At 45.2% G+C, this 22,404-nt stretch overlaps 1 protein-coding gene across 1 annotated transcript in view; it reads left to right on the top strand.

Moving 5' to 3' along the window:
- LOC117525366 (histone-lysine N-methyltransferase 2D-like) overlaps nucleotides 1–22,404 on the top strand; it is a 114,265-nt gene that overhangs the window by 345 nt on the left and 91,516 nt on the right. The gene's annotated exons all lie outside the window — the stretch shown is intronic.

The following is a 22,404-nucleotide window of genomic DNA, read 5'->3' as shown; positions in this document are numbered from 1 at the left end:
TCTCAGCTTGCCCATCACGCTCTCTCATTGAATTCTGATGGGATTTTTTTTATTTTATTTAAATGCATAAATTAAAATAAATAATTAAATCACTGAATCAGGTGTGACAGATGCGTTTGAACGCACAGAGGCGTGACCGATCTGCTGTCTTTCCATCACTTCTTCCTCTTCTCTTTGTCCATTTGATTCTTGTCCTTCTCCCCTCTGTGTCCTACAGCGGGTCCGAAAGCCTCCCCACGCCCCAAAAATAAATAAAATAAAAATGCATGTGCAGTGAAACTGTGAGACAGGAGAGACGATCGAGGAACAGAGGCACGCATCTTTAGGGTTCTAAAACTGGAAAAAAGAAATCAGTTGAGCGTTTGTTTTTCTGCTCTGGTGTCATTTCATACCACCGGTTCTCTTGCCCTTTTCCAAAATCCTCCAAAGCCTGGAAATGCTCCATAGGTGTTTCTGCTGCTTGTTTAATGATTCCCACGCGGCTGGGACGCGGATCGGGATTGTTTCCGTAACCGGATCCCGTTCCGGTTTCAGGCCCGCGAGCGCGCGTGTGTGTGCAGTGCTTGCACTTTGATTGATGCGTGGGAGTATGAAAGTGTCTTACTGATGTGAGCGTGTGTGTTTTTAGAGGCAGATGAAAAGAGTAAAGAGCTGAGTGATGTGTACCAGGTGTGTGTGTGTGTGTGTGTGCGCGCGCGCGTGTGTTTACGCAAACTCCAAACGCGTAAATCACTGGCGTTGCCAAGGCCAAGTTGTGTTTGCAGCCGTGCCTCTTTTTCCAGCAAAAACTAACAAACTTGCAGAGTTTGTGAACAAAGCAGCTGTGACCTTTGTGACCTTCAGGGCCCTGGTGCTGCCATGAACATGAAGGCTTCATAAATATCAGGCACAGGAAAAGCTGCTTTACATGTAAGCACAGCCACGTCTCACTTTCCTAAACTGATGATATGTCAAAGAATAACTGCAAATTATGGTATGTTTAAAAATGCCATCATGGTCCAAAGTGTGAGGTTCACTGTTCTTCATTTGTATCTATTAGAATAAAAAATTTCAGATGTGAATATGCAGTAGTTTTTATGGAGTTCCTCACAGATTTCCACAGACCCACTGTCTGATTGACTGTGACATTTTCCTTGTCAGTTACAGGGAAAATCTTCAGTACACACCATCACATTTCGAAGCACATCTGGATAAAGATGTGAAAGTAGGACGTGTGAACTTCTAACTTTGAGGTATTTCAGGATTTCTTGTAGTCTCATGTTACATGTGCAATCGTGTTTCTTTTTAAACTTATCACTGTATCATGATATTTAAGTCAGATGACTTACTGTTTTCACCTGCATTTGTCTGTCATTCTGTTATCAAAATATCTCAGAATTCCCATTGATGGATTTCAACCTTCAAGGTAACAAGGTCAAATCCATATTTGGTTGAAACCAAAGGTCACCCAAACCTGGACCACCTACAGTGGCTTAACAGCTTGAGATAGACCTCGTTACTGTTGGACATGAACACTGAGTTACTTGGGCTTTCACAGTATGGCATTGTGCTTGAGATTGAGCGTTCAAGGTCAAGCATTGTTTGCATGCTTATTATGGCTAAATGGTGCCAGACAATAGTGACATCATTAGTAGTGAATAGAAAGTCATGTGAATATTGGAAATGTGCCATCACGGGGCAGCAGGCTCAGTGGAGTGCACTGAGTGGGTGAGCGATGTTTTAGAGAATTTTGTTGTTTCATCAGAATAAAGCTGAGACATGTAGGTGTTTACACACATAAGGAGAAAGGTGTTAAAGACGTTCATCCACATACAATAAAACTGGATAAATGTCATAAATTCCTCACACAAGGGTCTGTTGTCTCATACCTGGGCTACCAAAATCAAGGAGTATCACTGTAAAACTTAAAACCAATTTCATAAATTTTGTCACTGGAGTTCCTATTTTGACGTACCACTTTTTTTTTTTTTTTTTTTAAGGTTTTGGAAGCTGTTTGAAATTTTATGCCACAATTATGGTGTACCCAAAACACATTCCATTCTGCACAATTTGAAATACAATTTATATTTAAACACACATAATTTGAAATATGTTGCACAAAGTGCCAATACTTGGAATACGCCACCATATTTTTAGCATTTCATGGTCAAAAACACATAGTAATTTAGTCTGAAACATCTACTTGGGGAGGTGATGGTCTAGTGGTTAAGCATTAGGCTTGAGACCAGAGGATCCTCAGCTCAAATCAGCCTGACTGGAAAATCACCAAGGGCCCTTGGGCAAGGTCCTTAATCCCCTAGTTGCTCCCGGTGTGTAGTGAGCACCTTGTATGGCAGCACCCTCACATCAGGGTGAATGTGAGGCATTATTGTAAAGCGCTTTGAGCGTCTGATGCAGATGGAAAAGAGCCATATAAAATGCAGTCCATTTACTGTTCACAATGAGAGAACTTAGTAAACACTGACATGGCTTTTTTTTTTTTTTTTGTCATAATTACAAAAAGCATGTCAATTTTCTTGTTACTTGTTGAATATGTTGGATTCTGGCTGGATCAGATTTAGATTCTAAGGTAATGTGATTTATGGGTGTGTGTGTGTGTGTGTGTGTGTGTGCTGAATGCTTTTCTAGCCCAACATGAAAAACATATACCCTTTCTTTGTCTCGCTCTCTGCGATGGCCGTTTTAAAGCGTGATTCAGGTAAACAACGCACTTCTTTCCCACAAACACACAATAGAAGTATAGCTGACAGGACAATGTGTTAAGGAGGGGCTGTTGTATCACCTGACACTTAAAGCACACAGTAATAGGTGTAGCGTTACAGGCCAAGGCTTGGTTATAAACTACACACATGCACATACATGCATTATTACACATCCGACTGCACAAATGGCACGACAGGAACCAGAAGAGTCACAGTTCCTCTCCTCGTAATAACAATGATAGTGCGCCTCAGACTAATCTGTGCTGTGTAATGTGTTTGCACACATCAGCTTAGTAACATTACTTATCTTTGTTTGTTTGTTTGTTCTTCCTGGGAAAAAAAAAAAAATGAGGACAAAGAATTGAAGTTTAACTGCCACAAGGATGTTGTGTGCTTGTCCATCTATTTCAGTTGGCTTGTTTGCATAATTAATCAAAAAAAATTTATATATATATATATATATATATATATGCTCATATCAAGTTGACTGAGTGCAATATTGTAACAGTAAAACTAGAATACTCACAGTAATATTCATTGAACAGGATCGATCAAAGTCTGGTGCCTGTGTTTTTGTTGTTAAAAATATAAAAATATTGTAGTAGCTGTAGGAGTAATAATAACAATAATATGTAAAAAAAAAAAAAAAAGTCTTCAAAAGAGGACATTTACTCGGGGGGCTTCTGACTGCTTACCCTTCTAGTGACGGACCTGTACAGTGCCTGTCAGCAGGGCGAAAACACAAACATAATGACCCGTGCACTGATGTGGACAACGCTACCTGACTGGGTGGCAAGAAGAGCATCACATGCACCATGTGTTACACATATTTGAAGCGAGGCAGAGCATAAATATACTTTTAAAACATGTCCCGCGGTGGTGCTGATGAGGTAGCAGCATGTACTGAGAGAGCAGTGGCTACAGTCCCATTGGTGTGGCGCTTATAAAGCGGAACAAGACAGACTACACTGAGGATTTGTGTTTAGTAAATTCAATACCAGTAGTTGTGGTCAGATCGGAATAGCTCCATCACTGAGGTATGCATTCTAATTTGTACTCATATTTTTCTCACGTTTCATCTTACAGTTAAAAGGATGGATAGTGGCATCGAATACCAGTGACGTTTAAAAAACTTCCTGAAACTGTGTGTAACATGATACACACAAATGAAGTGTTTAGTGGTGTATGAATGTTGTCATTGTAGCTCAAGGACATGCTGTGACTTGCTACAAATTATTTCCAAATGCTAATGAAATTTGTTTTATCAAGCTTAAGTGGATCTGTACTGTCACGGCTAAATAAATACACAATGCAATCCAAATTGTCCAAACTGATATCAGTTTGGACAATTTGTACTGGAACATATATATGTTCAAGTACATTGTCATTAAAAAATGAAAATACAGAAAATAAAGGTATTGTTTTACACACGTTATTTTCACATGTACATATTTCCGTGATACTTTGACCTTTTAACGATTTACTGTGCGTATTTCAGCAGAGCTGTCACCATGTTTCACAAATCTCATTATTTTATCAATTACACGGATGAGTTTCACATGCTTTTCCCTTTGTTGTAACAGAAAATGAGTGTTTTGTCGAACGTGCTGATGCATGCAGTGTTCACATTGGTGGACGCCAACATAAGTGTTCAAAGCCACATCAAAACAGTTTTACTGTGAAGAAATGGGAAAACAGTCAATAGGCAATGCTCTTGCCAATCATGTAGCATTCCTAACGCTCATTGCCAGAGGCTGGCTAACTCGTCAGAACACATTTGGAGGGAAATTTTACTAAACTCAAATGGCAGATTAAGATGGGATTTTCCATGTATCACGTCTGAATTAAACCACAAATCTGTTTCATAAAGATGGAAGTACATACTGTAAAGTATCATAGAGACACGTGTGCAGCTAGCGGCTAGCCTGCTACAGACAAGGCTAACTGTCTGGATTGTCCTGGTGCCTTTTCTCTTCAGGTAACAGTCACTCAAATTATGTAATGTGCTTAGTTATTATTTAACTACACTAAAATAACACAGGTAGTTATTAAAATTGGCTTCATGCCTTCATTATACCTAACTAGCAATTAAATTCATTATATTGCTAGTTAGCTGTGTGCAGTAGAAGTCATGAGTTTACACACAATTGAAATCTTTCATGCTCATTTTGGGCATACTTCACACATTCCATTAACTCAAACAATACAATATTTGAGTCAAATCAACTGCAATGTCTATTTTATTTCTATAAAAGTTGAAAAAGAAATAATAATAGAATGCATATCAATCAAGGAGGAAGACCATAATTCTACATGAACATATACTCAACAAAAATATAAACGCAACACTTTTGGTTTTGCTCCCATTTTGTATGAGATGAACTCAAAGATCTAAAACTTTTTCCACATACACAATAAAAGGCCACTCTGAAAGGTGCAGTTTTGTTTTATTGGGGAGGGGGGATACCAGTCAGTATCTGGTGTGACCACCATTTGCCTCATGCAGTGCAACACATCTCCTTCGCATAGAGTTGATCAGGTTGTCAATTGTGGCCTGTGGAATGTTGGTCCACTCCTCTTCAATGGCTGTGCGAAGTTGCGACGACGAACTGGAGTCAGGTCGAGACCCCGATGAGGATGAGGAGCATGCAGATGAGCTTCCCTGAGACGGTTTCTGACAGTTTGTGCAGAAATTCTTTGGTTATTCAAACCGATTGTTTCAGCAGCTGTCCGAGTGGCTGGTCTCAGATGATCTCGGAGGTGAACATGCTGGATGTGGAGGTCCTCGGCTGGTGTGGTTACACGTGGTCTGCAGTTGTGAGGCTGGTTGGATGTACTGCCAAATTCTCTGAAACACCTTTGGAGACGGCTTATGGTAGAGAAATGAACATTCAATACACGAGCAACAGCTCTGGTTGACATTCCTGCTGTCAGCATGCCAATTGCACGCTCCCTCAAATCTTGCAACATCTGTGGCATTGTGCTGTGTGATAAAACTGCACCTTTCAGAGTGGCCTTTTATTGTGGGCAGTCTAAGGCACACCTGTGCACTAATCATGGTGTCTAATCAGCATCCTGATATGTCACACCTGTGAGGTGGGATGGATTATTTCAGCAAAGGAGAAGTGCTCACTATCACAGATTTAGACTGGTTTGTGAACAATATTTGAGGGAAATGGTGATATTGTGTATGTGGAAAAAGTTTTAGATCTTTGAGTTCATCTCATACAAAATAGCAAAAACAAAAGGGTTGCGTTTATATTTTTGTTGAGTGTAAAATAAACTCCTTTTCTCTAAGCAGCTGAGTCTTCTGGTAGAAATGGAAGTCCAATCCAATCCAGAATTGTTCTCCGTCAACTTGCAAAAACAGTCAGATAGTTCAAAAACAATCCTGATGATGTAATCCATAGCTGAGACCGTGCACGGACTTCTTCATGTACAGATTTGCAACAGAAATTTGTTGAGATCCTCATCTGACAGCGATCTACTTAGCTAGACATGTCCCAGCGAATATTGCAGATGCCTCCAGATGGCTTACGGTGTAGTTGATTTGTTTTTTCTTTTGAGCGTCAATAAGCTGCTAAGCGCTGTAGCCACTAGTATGCATGTGCGGTGGTCACAGCATGCAAGAGTATGAATCCTATAGTATACAGTTAATGCCTCACCTCTTTGAATGGTTTGTTCCAGCTTTCACCTCATGAAATATTAATTCCATTGAAAGAATGTAAAAACATTCATTATTTGTTTTATATTATGGCTAAAATAGATCCTTGTCATTTGTTATTTTACTAATTTATAAACAACAGAAAGGGGACTTACATTTTGGTGTTCCACTGCTGCTAAAGTCCAAATTGTTACATGTAGTCCAGTGATGCTGTGCACTGACTTCAGACTTCTATTGTAGTTCCTCAGTCCAGCCAAAAATCACATCAGCTTTTCATCTGAACACCTCTTAATGCTACCAGACGGCTTACAGTGGAGTGGTTTTGTGTGTGTGTGTGTGTGTTACAAGAATTAGCAGCATCAGTTAGCTCAATGAAATCGTGTCGTTGTCCCCTGCGCGTGCGTACACACACACACACACACACACACACATGCAACCGGGTCGGCGCTTGTACGTTTGTACTACCAAAAAAAAGACTGTACATTCTCAGCGCAGTGAAAAAAAAAAAAATCACGTCAGAAATTAGTCCAGCTTTTCATTCCAACTTCCCGCCAACAGCCTCCAGACAGCACAGTGGATTTGTTTTGTGTGTGCATGCATGCATGTGCATGCACATGGGCGAGCACACACCCGCGAGAGGACATGTGTGTGTGTATGGAGTGTAGAGTGCATGGTACCAAATGTATGGAACCAAATTTGCACTCTAAATGGAACCAAATTGCACTCTAACTGCAATGCAACACAAATGGGATGAATTAATCCATGTCATGTGACGTACAAAGCACCAATCAAATGACAAGGATCCACTCAGCTGTTATATAATACTAAAAATTGCACGCTAAATAGCACTAAAATTGCATGGTAAATGGAACACAATGACAAATGGTACAAATAATCCATGTCACGTGACATACAAACCACCAATCGAATGACAAGGATCTATTCAGCCTTTATATAAAACTGACTAAACACTCATACCGATTAAAAATGGAATATATGTAGTTGGGTATCATTGCGGTTGAAAGAGTTTAGTCAAGGTGATGTGATCTTGCGTTCTGAACTGTAGCTAATGAAAACAGTTTCATCAGTAGTTGAAAGAAGATAATATTTATACAAATTGAACTTTTCATGCATCTGTGGGTGTATAATGTGGCGCAGAGATTCAGAATGAGTATGTATTCACACAAAAAGTTTTAAAAAGCCAACTGTTGTGTTTTCTAACTAAGCTCTGACCATTCAGAAATTAGCCATTTTTGTTTAAATACGTGCTTCACTGAGGCCAAAATTGTTGTGAAAGTGTAGGAACACGGACCCACAACAGGGGGCGCAAATGAACGGACAATGGAGGAGTCGAATAACACTGCTTTTACTGTTGTGAAACAGGCACAACAAATACAACCGGTTACAATATCGAAATGGAGTCCAATTACAACGGTGTCGTGTGGGCAGGCTCGACGATAGGAGACGTCTGTCCAAGTCGAACCGGAACCAACCCGATTTCCTCTGCCACCGAACCCCGGGAATACTGGAGCCGCCAAGTCCCGAATTCCCAGGTGGCCACTGCCTCCGCTCGTCGGATCCGGTACTGCTGGCAAGAAACAGAAACAGTCAGGTGTGATGCGGCTGCACCCAGTAACACGGAGGGTGGAGAGTCCACCTCCACCTCTCGTCAACAACAATGTAGGAAGGTGAGTACTTATCCGAATGTTGTCTAGTAGTCAGCTGTCCTATAGACAATCAAACAAGAATACAAGTAAAGACACACGTATGTGCAGGCTGAAATGGTTACCTCTTTGGTAAGGCGATATCTCGGCAAATGAGGTGGAGATGCCGTCCTGCTGATATACCTCCGTATTGATTGGGATCAGCTGTCTCCGGTGTTGGGTGACAGCTGTCATCCTGGCTGCTCCTGTAAGGCGGCAGCGCCCTCCGGTGCCTGGAGCCCGCACTCCAGGCAGGGCGCCCTCTAGTGGTGGTGGGCCAGCAGTACCTCCTCTTCAGCGGCCCACACAACAGGACCCCCCCCCCTCAACGGGCGCCTCCTGGCGCACGACCGGGTTGTCAGGGTGGCGACGGTAGAAGTCGGCCAGGAGGGCTGGGTCCAGGATGAAGCCCTTCTTCACCCAGGAGCGTTCTTCGGGGCCGTACCCCTCCCAGTCCACCAGATACTGAAAACCCCGGCCCATTCGTCGGACGTCGAGGAGCCGGCGCACGGTCCAAGCCGGCTCTCCGTCGATGATCCGGGCAGGAGGTGGCGCCGGACCCGGAGTGCAGAGGGGTGAGGTGTGATGGGGTTTAATCCTTGACACATGGAATACCGTGTGAATCCGCAGTGAGGCCGGAAGCCGGAGCCTCACTGCGGCGGGATTGATGACCTTGAGTATTTGTAGGGGCCGATGTATCGTTCTTGCAGTTTCGGGGAGTCCACTTGAAGGGGAATGTCTTTGGTGGACAACCAGACCTCCTGCCCTGGACGATACGTGGGAGCCGGGGCCCGCCGCCGGTCTGCATGGTTCTTCGCCCTCGTCCGGGCCTTCAACAAAGCAGAACGGGCGGCACGCCACACCCGACGGCACTTCCGTAGGTGGGCCTGGACCGAGGGCACACCGACCTCCCCCTCAACCACCGGAAACAACGGGGGTTGATACCCCAAACACACCTCAAAGGGGGAGAGGCCGGTGGCGGACGACACTTGACTGTTGTGCGCGTACTCGATCCAGGCCAGGTGGGTACTCCAGGCCGTCGGGTGCGCGGCTGTCACACAGCGCAAGGTTTGCTCCATCTCCTGGTTTGCCTGTTCTGCTTGTCTGTTGGTCTGGGGGTGGTACCCGGACGAGAGACTGACCGTGGCCCCCAGTTCCCGGCAAAAGCTCCTCCAAACCTGCGAGGAGAACTGGGGACCGCGATCGGAGACGATGTCTGATGGTATCCTATGCAGACGGACGACGTGGTGGACTAGGAGGTCCGCTGTCTCCTGGGCCGTTGGGAGCTTCGGGAGGGCCACGAAGTGGGCCGCCTTGGAGAATCGGTCCACTATCGTGAGGACGACGGTGTTTCCCTGGGACGGCGGGAGACCCGTGACAAAATCCAGGCCGATGTGGGACCAGGGGCGATGAGGCACGGGCAGCGGCTGTAGCAATCCCGGTGTCTTACGGTGATCCGCCTTGCCCCTGGCACAGGTGGTACAGGCCTGGATGTAACCCCGGACGTCGGCCTCCAGGGACGCCCACCAGAAGCACTGCCGGACGACTGCCACGGTTCTTCGCACCCCAGGGTGACAGGAGAGCTTAGAACCGTGACAGAAGTCCAGAACTGCAGCCCTGGCTTCTGGTGGGACGTAGAGTTTGTTCTTCGGTCCGGTTCCGGGGTCCGGGTCTCGTGTCAGGGCCTCCCGGACGGTTTTCTCCACGTCCCAGGTGAGGGCGGCCACGATAGCGGACTCTGGGATGATGGGTTCCGGGGGATCCGACGGCTCCGTTTTGACCTCATCTTCGTGTACCCGGGACAAGGCATCCGATCTTTGGTTTTTGGTCCCGGGACGGTAGGTGATCCGGAAGTCAAAATGGCCGAAGAACAGTGACCAGCGGGCTTGCCTGGGGTTCAGTCGCTTGGCGGTCCTGATATACTCCAGGTTCCGGTGGTCAGTGAAAACCGTGAATGGCACGGACGTTCCCTCCAACAGATGTCTCCACTCCTCAAGAGCCTCTTTCACCGCAAGGAGCTCTCGATTGCCGACGTCATAGTTCCGTTCGGCTGGGGTCAACCTGCGGGAAAAATAGGCACACGGGTGAAGGACCTTATCGGTCTTCCCGCTCTGGGACAGCACGGCTCCTATCCCTGAGTCCGAGGCGTCCACTTCAACCACTAACTGGCGACTAGGATCGGGCTGCACCAGAACGGGTGCAGACGAGAAGCGCCGTTTCAACTCCTTAAACGCGGCATCGCACCGATCCGACCAGGTGAAGGGAACTTTTGGTGAGGTCAGGGCTGTCAGGGGGCTAACTACCTGACTGTAGCCCTTAATGAACCTCCTGTAGAAATTAGCAAAGCCTAGGAACTGTTGCAACTTCCTACGGCTTGTTGGTTGGGGCCAGTCTCTCACCGCCGCAACCTTGGCCGGATCAGGAGCGACGGAGTTGGAGGAGATGATGAACCCCAGGAAGGACAAAGAAGTGCGGTGGAACTCACACTTCTCGCCCTTCACAAACAGCCGGTTCTCTAACAACCGCTGCAGGACCTGACGTACATGCCGGACATGAGTCTCAGGATCCGGAGAAAAGATGAGTATATCGTCTAGATATACGAAGACGAACCGGTGCAGGAAGTCCCGCAATACGTCGTTAACCAAGGCTTGGAACGTCGCGGGGGCGTTTGTGAGGCCGAACGGCATGACCAGGTACTCAAAGTGACCTAAGGGGGTGTTGAATGCCGTCTTCCACTCGTCTCCCTTCCGGATCCGAACCAGATGATACGCGTTTCTAAGATCAAGCTTGGTAAAAATCTTGGCTCCATGCAGGGGCGTGAACACCGAATCCAACAGGGGTAACGGGTATCGGTTGCGAACCGTGATTTCGTTCAGCCCCCTATAATCGATGCATGGACGAAGTCCGCCATCTTTTTTACCCACGAAAAAGAAACCTGCGCCCATCGGGGAGGTGGAATTTCGGATCAACCCGGCAGCTAACGAGTCCCGGATGTAGGTCTCCATTGATTCGCGCTCAGGCCGTGAGAGGTTGTACAGTCTACTGGACGGGAACCCACTGCCTGGAACCAAATCGATGGCACAATCGTACGGACGGTGGGGGGGGGAGTGTGAGCGCCAGATCCTTGCTGAACACGTCGACAAGGTCGTGGTACTCCACCGGCACCGTCCCCAGATTGGGCGGGACTCTGACCTCCTCCTTAGCTTGGGAGCCGGGAGGAACCGAGGAACCTAGACACACCCGATGGCAGGTCTCGCTCCACTGAACCACTACCCCGGACGGCCAATCAATCCGGGGATTGTGCTTCAACATCCAGGGAAAGCCTAAAACCACACGGGAAGTGGCCTGAGTCACAAAAAACTCGATCACCTCCCGGTGGTTTCCTGACACCACCAGCGTTACAGGTGGTGTCTTATGTGTGATCGGAGGGAGCAGGGAGCCATCTAGTGCTCGAACCTGCACAGGCGAGGTAAGCGCCACCAGAGGGAGCCCTATCTCCCTGGCCCATCTGCAGTCCAACAGATTCCCCTCAGAGCCCGTGTCCACCAGTGCTGGGGCCTTCAGGGTTAAATCCTCATACAGGATCGTGACTGGGAGTCGTGTAGCAATGTGGGTGTGTCCCATGTGAATGTCTCGGCCCACCCCTAGCCCAGTCTCTAGGGGCGGGCGTTGGTGTTGTAACCGCTCGGGGCAGTCTCTCACATGGTGCTCTAGTGCACCACAAACAAAACAAGCTCCATGGGCCCGTCTCCTCTGTGCAGCTGGTGCCCTAAATGTTGCCCTACTCGTGTCCATAGCTTCGTCAGTAGGGGGAGCTGTGGCCCCACGGAGCGCAGGGGCCGTGGAGCGTGGGGAAGGCGGAGCGCGGTCGGAACCGGAAGGGAGAGGGACGGCGCGTGCCCGGCCACGCCCTTCGTCTCGTTCCCGCCGACGTTCTTCTAACCGGTTGTCCAACCGTATGACAAGATCGATAAGCCCGTCTAAATCCCGCGGTTCGTCCTTAGCCACCAGGTGCTCCTTGCGAACCAAAGACAGTCCGTTTACAAAGGCGGCGCGGAGGGCAGCGTTATTCCAGCCGGATCTCGCAGCCGCGATGCGGAAGTCGACTGCATAAACAGCTGCGCTCCGGCGCCCCTGTCTCATTGACAGTAGCACGGTTGAAGCGGTTTCTCCTCTATTAGGGTGATCGAACACGGTTCTGAGCCCCCTCACAAACCCATCGTATGTCAGAAGGAGCCGTAAATTCTGCTCCCAGAGCGCTGTAGCCCAAGCGCGTGCCTCACTGCGAAGCAGGTTTATGACATAAGCTACTTTACTAGCATCGGTCGCGTACATAACAGGACGCTGTGCGAAGACGAGCGAACACTGCATCAGAAAATCCGCGCACGTCTCCACACAGCCTCCGTACGGCTCTGGAGGGCTTATGTATGCTTCCGGGGAAGGAGGGAGAGGTCGTTGAACAACCAGTGGAACGTCAACGTTACGCACAGGATCTACGGGAGGGAGAGCCGCAGCGGCGCCCGGAGGGCGCGCTTCCACCTGCGCGGCGAGAGCCTCCACCCTGCGGTTCAGGAGGACGTTCTGCTCGGTCATGAAATCCAACCGAGTCGTGAAAGCGGTGAGGATCCGCTGCAACTCACCGATTACCCCTCCCGCGGACGCCTGCGCGTCCTGTTCTTCCATTGGCCGTTCAACAGCCGGTTGACGCCCCTCGGGATCCATGACGCTGGCCGAGATATCCTGTTGTGAAAGTGTAGGAACACGGACCCACAACAGGGGGCGCAAATGAACCGACAATGGAGGAGTCGAATAACACTGCTTTTACTGTTGTGAAACAGGCACAACAAATACAACCGGTTACAATATCGAAATGGAGTCCAATTACAACGGTGTCGTGTGGGCAGGCTCAACGATAGGAGACGTCTGTCCAAGTCGAACCGGAACCAACCCGATTTCCTCTGCCACCGAACCCCGGGAATACTGGAGCCGCCAAGTCCCGAATTCCCAGGTGGCCACTGCCTCCGCTCGTCGGATCCGGTACTGCTGGCAAGAAACAGAAACAGTCAGGTGTGGATGCGGCTGCACCCAGTAACACGGAGGGTGGAGAGTCCACCTCCACCTCTCGTCAACAACAATGTAGGAAGGTGAGTACTTATCTGAATGTTGTCTAGTAGTCAGCTGTCCTATAGACAATCAAACAAGAATACAAGTAAAGACACACGTATGTGCAGGTTGAAATGGTTACCTCTTTGGTAAGGCGATATCTCGGCAAATGAGGTGGAGATGCCGTCCTGCTGATATACCTCCGTATTGATTGGGATCAGCTGTCTCCGGTGTTGGGTGACAGCTGTCATCCTGGCTGCTCCTGTAAGGCGGCAGCGCCCTCCGGTGCCTGGAGCCCGCACTCCAGGCAGGGCGCCCTCTAGTGGCTGTAGGCCAGCAGTACCTCCTCTTCAGCGGCCCACACAACAAAAATAATGAGTTATCAAAAACAGTGAAAATTATCATCCATCTTCTCAAATGTGATTCTTTCGGTGGTTTGCTTGAGAAGGTTTTAAATGGAACTTATTTAAATGATATGTAAAAGCGTGAAACATGATTTACATAATTTTAAATCAGATGGTAGCTGTTGTTAACCCCTTAACGCCTGAATTTATATAGTTGTATATAAAAAAAATGTTTTGTGTATGTTTTTGCCTTTAAGTAGATGGTAAATAATGTTGAGATTATTAATTTCACTTTTGCACAAAAAATAAATAGTAATTTTGGTATTTTGGTAATGACTTTATGTTATAATGTTAATAATAATGGTATGTTGCAAATTTGCGACAACAGGCATACTGGTCAATTTGGTATGTTGCATATTTGAGTCAAATATTGTAGCATATATGCGACAATAGGCGTTAAGGGGTTAAACTGGTTTTCAACAAGTAGACAACAACAGAAAACCGTGTGAACTTTTGTTTTCTGAATAAATTGAATAGAAACTGGTTTTTGAGTGTTTGTCAGCAGGATATCTCCAAAACAAACAAACAAACAAACAAAAAAAACACAAACTGGTTTCAGTAGAATGTGGTGGAGAGGTAACTTTTGAGTAAAAGCAGATTTGACTTGAGTCTGAGTTTGACTTGGATCCAAAATGACTTTTAATTATTATTTCTGCAACAACTGATTTCCACACGGATAAACTGTGCTGCCAACAGCACCTCAGCACAGTTAAGAGCAGATAAACAGACACTTTATTGATTATTAGTAACAAAACAACTGAGAGACTGATCAGTAATGACAGTCATTCTTAGCTGCAACCAGTTTCATAAACTGTCCCAACATTTCCAGGGCTGGATTTCCATCTGTCTTCCCGGGAGTTGGCTAATGATGAAAAGAACACAGTATAACTGACAGTGTGGTGTTTTCCCATATGTTTAAACTGGTTTGACTTAAAGTTGTTTTCTCCGGGACACTTTTGCAGTTTAACCTCCGTGGATGTTTTTCAGTCTTAAATGCAACATGCAGTAATGTCAGAAGCGAACAGATGACTCATCAGCCTCCAGGGAATGATGGGCAGAGAGACAGCACAGTGGAGACAGGATGAAGGACCTCAAAGAAAGGCAGGGCGGGTAAAAAGCTGAGATGTTTGTTTTTATTTAATAATTTAGTTGTTTTTTTATTTTCTTTTTTTTTTTTAAGTGATGTGCTAATACATACCAGAACATCCCTTCCTCTTCGTGTGCCATTGTTGTGCATTTTGGAAGTGTTGGAGTTTGTTTGTATGTGTATTGGAGGCACTGAGAGATGGGAACAGAATGTTCTGAGAGGCATGACTTCACCATATAGTTCACTCGCTCACATTAATGTAATTACATAAACACAGTTACGCATCCGTACCTAATAAGATGGCCAGCGACTCAGTGTAAGCCCAAAATAAGTTTCAAATGTTCATCGTTATGGTATGCAGATTAGGTGAAATGGTGACTCTAAATTGGCCGTAGGTGTGAGTGCGTGTGTGAATGTTTGTCTACATGTGGCCCTACGCTAGACTGGTGTCCTGTCCAGGGTGTACATCGCCTTTCACACTATGACTGCTGGGATAGGCTCCAGGTCCCTTAATTGGAGTAAGCAGGTATATAAAATGAATGAATGAATGGTCACTTTTATGTTCAAATATTATCAAAAATGATAAAGCACATTCAGATGTACTGACCTGCATCATAAAAAGCAGAACAGGTCCAGGAATTGCTTGACTCCATCTGTGCGTGTGTCTGTGTGATGTCTGTGGAATATTTTGACAAAAACCTAATGTGTCAAGGTGAAATTTGGTGCACAAGGTCAACTCACTAAGACCTTAGAGAAGTTTGACATTGGACAAGTTTGATTCTAATTGTGGCCAACAGGGTGCTCTGAAACGTAGTATGCAGTACTGCTATTTGGTACTATAATGGTTGTCCATTTGGCTGCTCCCGTTTTGTGTTCGGGGTCACCACAGCAGATACATCCAGATCCGCATTGATATTTGGCACAGGTTTTACGCCGGATGCCCTTCCTGACGCAACTCCAGTCTTACCTGGAGAAACATTTGGTACTTTAATGTTTCCCATAATCCCCTTGTGCTTCCCAGAATGCACCGTGGCACCAGAAGAGTTCCAGTTGTTGTGTGGGCCGCTGAAGAGGAGGTACTGCTGGCCCACCACCACCAGATGGCGCCCTGCTTGAAGTGCGGGCTTCAAGCACAAGAGGGCGTCATAGCAACCGGGAGTGACAGCTGTCACCCGTCATCAGCACCAGCTGTCACTCATTCACATCATACCACCACCACCATAAAGGCCGGACTGCAACTCCACCTCCCCGCCGAGAAATCAGCTACCTTGGAGGTACTTTCTCTGCTGTATTCAACTTTGACAACTAGTCTGAACTCTTTTGCAGCCGTTTTCCTGTGGTGTTACCTTATCTGGGGAATTGGCGTTTGGTGTGATCAGCGACGGCTTCGCTTCACACTCCAACCAGATAAGTGGTTAGACAGGAGCTGCACGAGTGTGTGATTGGAGGTGGAGGTGCTCCCTCCCAAAAGAACACAGACGGTGGAATTACTGAGTGTGCGAACTCACACTCATCTAAACTGTTTCTGTTCTCTGCCAGCAGTACCCGGTCTGACAGCTGGAGACGGTGGCCATCTGGGGCTCCAGGACTTGGCGGCTCCGGTGTTCTTCAGATCCGTTGGCGGTGAGGGCTGTGTGGGATCCGGCTCGGTTCTAGACGGACGTCTCCTATCCTCAAGCCTGCCCACACATCACTCAACATTTAATTGTCTGTGGTACCAAAACTGTGTTTGTCTGTATTCCGTTGTGCACTTCACAACATTAAATTGTTACTGTTTGGCTTATCCATTGTCTGTTCATTTAGCGCCCCCTGTTGTGGGTCCGTGTTCCTACACCTTCACAACACCAGTATTTCAAAGCCATGTAAACAATGGCTAGTGAGGACATGGATGGCGCTGATTCAGTGAGTTCACTAGCAATTATGATGATGACACGTTCTCCCAAGTTGAGAGGGTTATCTAGAGGAGGTGTAGCACCTGTGATGAACTTCTGCTGTGCCCCGATGTTGTCTTGTTGTCCATATGTCACGAGGTGTGTTTACATTGTGCCCACAGGGAACTCTGCTGAAACCGACCTCCCACATGAGTCATGGACCACGAGACGGTGCAAGATTCACAACTGTGAAACAGTAAATAAGGACTTCATGTATCCTGATGAAACGTCCTACTGTTGATTATACCTTGCACAAGTTTGAGATTAGGTTTGGCAACACAGGTTACGCTGGTAGTTCTTGCTTCCATTTGATGTCAGAGAGCTGGAGGTCAGAAGTGTGACATTTGCGCTCTGAAATTCCAATGTGTGTGTCTGTGTGGTTGACAGTGTATGCAATATAATTTTTAAAATAACTTCCACATTGGTGAGGCAAATTCTGAGTTGTTGAGGATTACATGTGGGGTGCCCCAGGGTTCAGTCCTTGGGCCATTGCTGTTTCTTTTGTACATTAATGATATATGTTTGGTTTTCAAGTCCGCAAGTTGTATTTTGTTTGCTGATGATATGATGATGTTTTGTAGTGGGGATCATTTGGAACAGCTCCTGGACACAATGGAGAATGAATTACATAAACTTAAACAGTGGTTCGATTCAAACAAATTATTGCTCCATTTTGGTAAAACTAAGTGTATCATAGTTGGTAATAAGTCCAGGAACTTAAGCAGAAATTTAGTATTACATGATATTGAAATTGTAACAGATACAAAATTTCTTGGTGTTTATATTGATGATAAATTAAGATGGAAAATGCATATTAACTATGTTAACTCTAAAATGTCAAGAGTCATTGCAATTCGGCATAAAGCACAAGACTTTCTCTCCCAACATTCTTTGGCCATTTTGTATCATACATTACTTGTTCCATATATGACATACTGTGTTGAGGTTTGGGGAAACACATATAGAACAAATATTAATCCAATATTTCTGTTGCAAAAGAAAGCTATAAGAATTATCAGTAATAAGCCATGTCGTGAGCCAACAAATCTGTTATTTGCTGGTTTGCAAATCTTGAAATTCTAGGACTTGGTTGATTATATCACAGTACAAATTATGTATAAAGTCAAAAAAACTTTTGCATCTACATGCCCACATGAGGAATTCCAGCTACAATTTAAGAGGGACATTATTATTTAAGAAACTAAAGATTCAAACTACTGTAAAAAGTCAGTTTCCATTAAGGATGTTAATATTTGGAATAATTGTCCTGATAATATTAAGTTACTTGGTACCTTAGTCAGCTTTAAAGGCTTTACAAAAATAATATACTTACTTGTTATAGTTTGAAGAATCCGGTTGTTAAGTGTGATGTAACGCATCATGTGATTTTCAGCTTCCGGCTCCAAACAAAAAAGGCGCGCTGTCATTAACATTGAGAACTGCACTGAGACGATCTGGTCAGGCTGCACTTACACCATTGCACACGGACAGCAGCATTAACATTGCAACATAAAACTCTTTGTATATTGTGCCTAAAACTCTCCTGGATATATTAACTGGGTTTTTAGATGTTACTGCGTTTGTTTTATGTAAAAATGTCAGACGCTCAGGTTGTTTCAGCGTTATTTTCAATGGGAGTTGCTGCGAGCTGCGATTGCTTCCTGTTCATGTCGTTCGGGGAGAAAGTGAAGTTTGCACTTTAACGTCCTGTTTATTGTAATAAATAATTTTTTATTAAGAAACAGACATGTATATTTTACCTGTGCATAATAAAATATGTAAAGTAAAAGAAAAAAAAAGTTTTATTAAGTGTTCTGACCATAGAACCAGACGAATGCAGTTAACGGCGGTGGAGGCGGAGAAGGGAGGGACGGAGGTTTGCGCACAATGTAAACACAAACTAAACTTAAACTGTAAATCCTTAAAAGGATCAAACAGACATAACTTTAATTGTAAACTTGGAGGTCTTTGGACCCGGAAACAGATGTATCACGTGATGCATTACATCAGTGCTTAACAACTGGATTAGGTTTGCCATTTTGTTGTTGTGCTTGGGTTTATGCACTGTTGTTCATTTGTAGGCCATGGGGCAAAAGCTGTATCTTGTCACTTCGTGGTGACTCTCAAGGGGCAACTTAATTTCTTTTTTATTTCAGAGATGATGTCATTTTCAAGCAATTTTCAAAAAGTTCCCACGTCAAAAGTTGCTCCGAAGTTTTTAATTAGCCCTTTTTATTCGTACCAATTAGGCTTAGTTTAGACTGTGGATAATAGGGGGTGACACTATCCTGTCTTAGTTTCCATTTTTAGAAATTGTATGTGGACTTTGGATTTTGTATGTGATCGCTATCCATCAAACAGCATTAAAAACTGTGAACGAGAACGCAGGGCAGTCAGTGGGGCTCAAGTAGTTAAAATCACTAGGCCGGAGCAGAAAACACCGAAGCAGTTCAAGAAGTTCTTGGCCGAGGGGTCAAATAAGGAAAACCTGATTGAATTTCTGTACCAGTCTTGGATGAAGTGTGAGCCTCAGGTTTTGGGCCATATTGTATTGGTAATATCACACAAAGATCAGTGTCACTCAGTGTCTGTGGAGGAAGCCAAGGTGGTTGTAAATGAAGTTTCTGATCTTTTCTCTGACCATGAGGAAGCTGACACAAGATTAATGTTGCATGCACGTCATGCTGCGAGGGACAGCACAACAGTTGTTATAAAAAGTCCTGACACAGATGTCTTTGTGCTCTCACTGGCAGCAGCTCATGAAATCCCAGCTGCTGACTTGCTCTTCCTCACTGGTTCTGGAGATAACCGTCGAATCATCTGTATCTCCAAGCTTGCTGAAAACCTTGGGAAAGAAAAATGCAGAGCAATTCTTGGCTTCCACATATTCACTGGATGTGACTCCGTTAGTGCCCTCAAAGGAAAGGGCAAAGTAAAACTCCTTGACATACTCCTGAAGTCAGATGACTTTGTAACCTTGTTTGCTGAGTTGGTCACAGAGTGGGAGACTTCAGAATCTGTACTGCCAACCACTGAGAGATTTGTCTGTGCAATGTATGGCCAGAAGGAATGCTCAGATGTGAATGTTACCAGGTATAATTTGTTTCGGCTAACATGTAGATCAGATTCTCAGTTGCTGCCTCCCAACCAGGATTGTCTGCTGCACCATGTGAAAAGGGCAAACTATCAAGCAGCCATTCATCGTAGGTCCCTTCTGCCATACATCAATGCTCCATCTCCTAATGGTCATGGTTGGAAGATTGAGGGTGACACTCTTGTCTTTGACTGGATGTCAGGTGATCCAGCTCCACCCAGTGTACTGAAAACAGTGCACTGCAAATGTCCTAACGGTGGTTGCAAGGGTGTGTGCTCTTTCAGCAAAATGAATTTGCCGTGCACTGACTTGTGCAGATGTCTACCTGAAATTTGTACAAACAGGAAACCGGAAAGTGAGAGAACATCTGATTCAGAATCCGACTCTGATTCAGATGATGATGAATAAAGACATGGTCAAGAGGAGCAACTCAGTGCTAAACTTTTACTCATTACTCAACAATTCAGCACTAAAGAGTTGCCCATTTCAACTTAATTTACCGTTCTGGCCCACCCTTTGAGAGGTTATATGGCTTTTGCAATGTGAAATATTTTTATTTGATTTGAGAATTCACCAGAAATCTACAAAAAATTATTGGCAAACTGTTTCTAGCAGAAGATATGTCCTTTTCCATTAATAATTTCTTGATGCAATGTTTTTCTGCCATGGTGGGAAAAAAACAGAAATTTTTTTCTTTGAAAATTCTTCTGATTTTGGCACACCATAATTTTGTCCAGGGGCATTTTGGAGCATATCCCTGATTTCCAATAATGTAATATCCACCTTGCTTCAGGGTCTGTGGAATGATATGTCTACTGTCAGTTTAAACCAATGTATAATGAAAATTTACTAATAATTGGGAAGTTCACTGTGTCCTTCATGATATCACCACCAGGGGGCAGCCTTTTACCTCCGTATTACATAATATGTTGATGAGTTGTTGTGATACATCTCTACGACACTTCACTGTTACTTTAAAATGTGAATAAAATGTCATCTATTGATTTTAAGTCATTCCTTGTATTTTTTAGGCATTTTCGCATCTCATGATACGCCGCTAATTAACGGCTAATTACTAATTAAGGAGCAACTATTTTTGCGGGAACTTTGCATTTCCTGACTACTACAGATCAAAATCAAGTGGAATTCTTTTGCCCCTTGAAAGTCACCACGAACTCAAAAACTAAGCCCCGGACAGATTTTGCCCCATGGCCTATTGGTTGTGTTTTGAAATTCTGGTGAACTGACTGAGTTGTTTTGTTTGTGCACATTTCTTTTATATTGTTGTTATATATGTAGACATTCTTTATGTTTATTTTTTATGGTATAAGGGGAGGGTATCTACACTCAACAAAAATATAAACGCAACACTTTTGGTTTTGCTCCCATTTTGTATGAGATGAACTCAAAGATCTAAAACTTTTTCCACATACACAATATAACCATTTCCCTCAAATATTGTTCACAAACCAGTCTAAATCTGTGATAGTGAGCACTTCTCCTTTGCTGAGATAATCCATCCCACCTCACAGGTGTGCCATACCAAGATGCTGATTAGACACCATGATTAGTGCACAGGTGTGCCTTAGACTGTCCACAATAAAAGGCCACTCTGAAAGGTGCAGTTTTGTTTTATTGGGGGGGATACCAGTCAGTATCTGGTGTGACCACCATTTGCCTCATGCAGTGCAACACATCTCCTTCGCATAGAGTTGATCAGGTTGTCAATTGTGGCCTGTGGAATGTTGGTCCACTCCCCTTCAATGGCTGTGCGAAGTTGCTGGATATTGGCAGGAACTGGTACACGCTGTCGTATACACCGGTCCAGAGCATCCCAAACATGCTCAATGGGTGACATGTCTGGTGAGTATGCCGGCCATGCAAGAACTGGGACATTTTCAGCTTCCAAGAATCGTGTACAGATCCTTGCAACATGGGGCCGTGCATTATCCTGCTGCAACATGAGGTGATGTTCTTGGATGTATGGTACAACAATGAGGATGTTGTCACGGTATCTCTGTGCATTCAAAATGCCATCAATAAAATGCACCTGTGTTCTTCGTCCATAACAGACGCCTGCCCATAGCATAACCCCACCGCCACCATGGGCCACTCGATCCACAACATTGACATCAGAAAACCGCTCACCCACACGACGCCACACACGCTGTCTGCCATCTGCCCTGAACAGTGTGAACCGGGATTCATCCGTGAAGAGAACACCTCTCCAACGTGCCAAACGCCAGTGAATGTGAGCATTTGCCCACTCAAGTCGGTTACGACGACGAACTGGAGTCAGGTCGAGACCCCGATGAGGACGACGAGCATGCAGATGAGCTTCCCTGAGACGGTTTCTGACAGTTTCTGCAGAAATTCTTTGGTTATGCAAACCGATTGTTTCAGCAGCTGTCCGAGTGGCTGTTTTCAGACCATCTTGGAGGTGAACATGCTGGATGTGGAGGTCCTGGGCTGGTGTGGTTACACGTGGTCTGCGGTTGTGAGGCTGGTTGGATGTACTGCCAAATTCTCTGAAACGCCTTTGGAGACGGCTTATGGTAGAGAAATGAACATTCAATACACGAGCAACAGCTCTGGTTGACATTCCCGCTGTCAGCATGCCAATTGCATGCTCCCTCAAATCTTGCGACATCTGTGGCATTGTTATAGTCTGTGTGCTGAATAAATAAAATTCCCATTCATTCATTCATTATCCTGA

Source organism: Thalassophryne amazonica, chromosome 14 (assembly GCF_902500255.1).
Source record: "Thalassophryne amazonica chromosome 14, fThaAma1.1, whole genome shotgun sequence".
Lineage (NCBI taxonomy): Eukaryota > Metazoa > Chordata > Actinopteri > Batrachoidiformes > Batrachoididae > Thalassophryne > Thalassophryne amazonica.
Note: the sequence above shows the minus strand (reverse complement) of the source record. Positions and strands in the feature narration are given on the sequence as shown.